At 43.5% G+C, this 5053-nt stretch overlaps 1 protein-coding gene across 2 annotated transcripts in view; it reads left to right on the top strand.

The window, feature by feature from the left end:
* The first annotated feature begins 1977 nt into the window (after positions 1-1977).
* Positions 1978-5053, top strand: part of ZNF317 (zinc finger protein 317) — a 20983-nt gene continuing 17907 nt past the window's right edge. For both annotated transcript variants that reach the window (XM_008705479.2, XM_008705478.2), the window contains exon 1: positions 1978-3153. The gene's annotated coding sequence lies outside the window, so the exon portion shown is untranslated. The remainder of the gene's footprint in view (positions 3154-5053) is intronic.

Genomic DNA, 5053 nt, shown 5'->3' with positions numbered 1-5053 from the left:
ATTTTATTTATTTGAGAGAGAGAGAGAGAGAGAATGAGAGAGAGATCACAAGCAGGGGGAAGGGCAGAGGGAGAAGCAGGTTCCTCAATGAGCAGGGAGCCCAAGGTGGGACTCGATCCCAGGACCCTGGAATCATGACCTGAGCCAAAGGCAGACGCTTAACCAACTGAGCCACCCAGGTGCCCTCCTGGTAATTTTCTTTTTAAAAAACCTGGGTAGCATAAAAAAAATCAATAAGTAAAAAATAAAAACAAAATAAAGAATAAAAAACCTGGGTAGCAATTGCATGGGCATGTATCCTTTGTGGACATTTTGATGATTTGTGCATAGGTGTGTTCACTTTTAAAATTTATTCACAGACTCTCTGCATGTTTGTTATACTTCAACAAATAACTTTAAAAATAAATCAAAAGGGGCGCCTGGGTGGCACAGCGGTTGGGCGTCTGCCTTCGGCTCAGGGCGTGATCCCGGCGATCTGGGATCGAGCCCCACATCAGGCTCTTCTGCTATGAGCCTGCTTCTTCCTCTCCCACTCCCCCTGCTTGTGTTCCCTCTCTCGCTGGCTCTATCTCTGTCGAATAAATAAAATCTTAAAAAAAAAAATTAAAAAAAATAAATAAAAATAAATCAATAAAAAGTCCACTTTATCTCCTTCCAGTTTCTCTAGGCAGCGTGAATGACTGACTAAGAGCCATTTACACAAGGAGGGGGATGTTTACCAGTATAAACTCAGCAATTGCGAAAATTTTAAAAAGGAAATTAGAATGGAATCTGGAAGGTGGGGGGAGGGGGGACCCTCTCAGCCCTACCACTGGTTGTCAACTGCAGACCACACAGAAAGAGGCACTTCGCAGGCTGATACCACTTTACTACCCCAGTAAGCGGTTGAAAGGTTTTCTCCTCTCCTGGCAACAGCCCAGCCAATGAGAGACTGTCACCACTCAGCCAATGAAAAGCCACTATACTTCAATCTACCCGTTGATTCCAACGGACTTTTTGTTTACGACAGCCATCCCATCTTCCTGCTTTTCTTTATCAAAGAGCATTCCTCTCCTTTGTTCTGTGGACTCCTTCGCTTGCTTGTCCTGGGTTGCAATTCTCTGCTATTCCCACATAAATCCCCCCTCTTTTTTTTTTTTTTTTTTTTTTTTTTTTTTCTGGTGAAGTAACTGGCAGTTTCATTTCTGAGGTTAACATAATATTTTATAAAATTTTTTATTTACTTATTTGTCAGAGATAGAGAGCACAAGCAGGGGCAGTGGCTGGCAGAGGGAGAAGCAGGCTCCCTGCTGAGCAAGGAGCCCGATGTGGGACTCAATCCCAGGACCTTGGCATCATGACCTGAGCTGGAGGCAAATGCTTAACCAACTGAGCCACCCAGGTGTCCCTGAGGTTAACATAATATTTTATCCCTCTACAATAATCATATCTTTATATAGAAATTCAATGTGTATGAAGTTTTCCCAACCTTCAGGGTGCTATTCTCCTTAACAATGCTTCCCACTGAGGAGTATTGCAGAATTTTCCTACATTTAATTTTGAAGAGTTAAGTGAGTGATATTTTTTCCCTTTCATTCATTCCACCAATTAATCCTTGTGAGTTTACTGGGATTCAGCATTGATTAGACAAAATCTGATCCTGGCCCAGCACTGTTTACTAATTTTAAATACCCAATTTCTGTTTTCATGCCCCCAGGTCCTGCCTGAGTCATAACTGAATATTTTTTCCTTTTTTCCTCCTCTGTGCTGCCTCCAGATCTTTAAGATGTGACCCTTTCCCCTCTCTGGAGTTTCCCCAGTCTTGACCCCAAGCACCCACTGCTCCAGGTCTTTCCTTTTTTTTTTTTTTTTTAAGATTTTATTTATTTATGTGACAGAGAGCCAGCGAGAGAGGGAACACAGCAAGGGGAGTGGGAGAGGAAGAAGCAGGCTCCCAGCGGAGGAGCCCGATGTGGGACTCGATCCGGGAACGCCGGGATCACGCCCTGAGCCGAAGGCAGACGCCTTAACGACTGCGCTACCCAGGCGCCCCCAGGTCTTTCCATTTTTGCTCACCTCTCTGCAGTGGGCTTGTTCTGTCCCCTTTTTGCCCCTGTAAAGAGTAATCAGAATTACTTACTTTTCCCATTTGAGTCTCAGAACAACTTAAGAGGCAGCTCATTTTTACAGAAGGGGCAAGCTATAGGAAATACACTGAAGTTGCCTGTCTTGGTGGCGTTGGGATTAGAGCTCGTGCTAAGAAGCAGGCGTGGTCGGCTCTCGCATTCCTCCTGAGCTCACCTTGCCCAGATAAACGCCCTTACTCGGAACCTGGGCCTCCTAACCTTCTAGCTAAAATATTGTAAAAGAGGACCACAAAACGCTAACCTGGACTTCTCCAGGCCCCGCCACGACCTCTCTTGACTCAGAAGCAAGGAAAACATTTTTGGGGGCAGTGATCAGGCCCTGGGTTGACGGTCAAGGTAGAACTGAACATTACCTGGTGGATAGATGGGACAAACCAAAGGGTTGAGGGTGTTGTCAAGGTTTACAGCGGACAAGTGGAAAGGTGGGGTTGCTATTACTTAAGGTTGAGAGGGTGAAGTCAGGAGTTTGATTTGTGGCATTTTAAAGTGTCTATAAAATAGCCAAGTGGAGAGAGCAAGTCTCGCCATCTGGAATCCAGGGTAGAACTGTGGGGCTGTGGATGGAAATTTGAGCCTTGAGTGCATAAACAGTATTTAAAACGATGAGATTCGCTGCTACCACAGAGAGAATGATTAGAAGACGAAAAGAAACCTGAGAACTGAGTCTGGGGACACTGGAACAATTGGAAGTCGGGAAACGCGGATCGCCAGACTTCACCCGGGAATCAACGCCAAGACCGTCTAAACTCGAGAACTACATTTCCCAGATTCCTTTCCGCCCCGTGCTTCCGAGTTAGAGGCGGTCTATGAAGTCCCGCGATATTTAGAAGGCGGAAGTGAAGCGGAAGCCATTGCTCTTGGGAGGCGACTGCGGCTATACACATGGGCGGGGGAGGGGTGCGGCTTCCTCTGGGCTGTTGGGGACCGTCCGCTTCCCCGCCGCAGACCGGTCCTGCTGTATGAACTTGGCGTGCCTTCAGCGGCAGCTTCCGTGACCTCCACTCCACCCGATTCTACCCTCAGCCTTGTAAGCCCTGCTTTCCTCACTTAACCCTTTACCCTCGGTCTTCCCGAGGACGCGAAAGGCCCGTAGGCAGGGAGGAGTAAATGGGGACAGGGACCTGGGACCGGAAAGCCAGGCAGCCAGGAGAGGAGTGTGGTTTAGACTGTGATCAGCGATATGAAACGCTAGTATGTGAGGACTGAAATTTACGACCACCGTGTTTAGGACAAGGGGAAGGCAATGGTGATCTGCTTTAAAAAAAAAAAAAAAAAAAAAAAAAAAGGACTCCTTGGGGTGGGGAGGGGAAAGCCCCGCCGAGGTGAATTCAGGACGTGGGGGATACCGCGAGGATAATACCTTCCTTTTGCTCTGCGGTCCATTTTCTCCAACATTAATGGAGGTACACTGGCTTTCTATTAACATTTGCATTGAATGTTAAATTTTATATTTAAAGTTTTCGGTGCACTTACCTGTTCGTTTAGTTGACTCGTGTAAACAGCCTGTAACTAGATTTAGAAGTTCGCTTCAAAAAAAAAATGTTCACTTCAACATTCTGTTAATTTAACTTAAGAGTTAGTCCATTAATATTTATTGTGATTACTAATATGTGATTACTTTACTAATTGTGATTACTTTGCATTGATTTTTACCATCTTATTGTGCTTGCTATTTATCGTTTAACTTTAATATTTTTAAATTGAAGTATAAAACATATGCAAGAAAAAGTTATGAAAACACACACACACACACACACACTCTTAAAAGGACAACAATAAAGCGAATCTACAAACCAGGCCCAAAAAGAGTTTACGAAATCTCTGGAACCTGAGTACTCTTTCCTGCAAACTTCTCTTTCCCTGTGATTTCCTTTATGGATTGTACTGCTTATATGTTTTTCGAAAAATGCATTTCCTAATTTTGGTAATTATTTGTGAATGGACTCACACTCTTAAGTACTTTCAGAGACATCCTTTTTTCCATTAATGCAAGTCCACTTTTTAATTTAGAGATTTGTAAATATCTTGTAGATGAAGTACATACACAACCATTCTTTTTCAGGCACTTAATGGCTTAATTTTTTTTCAAGATTTTATTTATTTGCTTGAGAGAGAGCACAAGTGGGGTGAGGGGTGGAGGTAGAAGCAGACTTCTCACCGAGCAGGGAGCCCGATGTGGGGCTCAATCCCAAGACTCTGGGATCATGACCTGAGCCAAAGGCAGACGCTTAACTGACTGAACAACCCAGGTGCCCCTAGGGGTGTGTGTGTGTGTGTGTGTGTGTGTGTGTGTTAGATTTATTCATAGGAACTTTTTTTTAGCGCTTAGGAATTTTTTCCCCCCAACGGTTAGATCTATTGAATTTGGGTTAGTTTTTGTGTAGTGTTTTGAATGTTCTTAAAAGACAGTGTTAGCATCTGTATAGAATAAATTAGGTAATTTATTTTCTGTTTGCATCCTTCGTGTTTTATTTACTTACTTTGCTAGACAGGCTCAGGACTCCTGGTAGCATTGAATGGACTTTGGATAGCGGACTCTAGGCAGTCCTATTTTTTTTTTCTGACCTTGAGGGGAATTGACCTTATGTTTGCTGGAGGCTCTTTTTTTAAAGATAGTAAAGGAAGCTCCCTTCTTTTCCTGGTCTTTTCCAATAGCTGGCTTGGGGTAGGTGCTATTGCTGTTGTGCATTGAATGAATAGTGAATTATATGCTTTTCTTGTTTATCTGATATTATTGTAAATTAAGCCAATTGATTTTCTAATGATTCGCTACATTTTCCTTGGTAAATAACTTACTTGTAAAGGACAGGCCCTATTGTATCATTTTTGGCTTCTATCTGCTACAATGTTGGTTATTTGGACCTGTGAGTAAAATTGGCTCGCAGTTTTCCTTTTCTGTTTCAGGTTTATGTCAGCCTCATAAAATG

Source organism: Ursus maritimus, unplaced genomic scaffold (genome assembly GCF_017311325.1).
Source record: "Ursus maritimus isolate PB19 unplaced genomic scaffold, ASM1731132v1 scaffold_14, whole genome shotgun sequence".
Classification (NCBI taxonomy): Eukaryota; Metazoa; Chordata; class Mammalia; order Carnivora; family Ursidae; genus Ursus; species Ursus maritimus.
The sequence above is the reverse complement of the archived record's forward strand: the minus strand, read 5'-3'. Positions and strand labels throughout refer to the sequence as shown.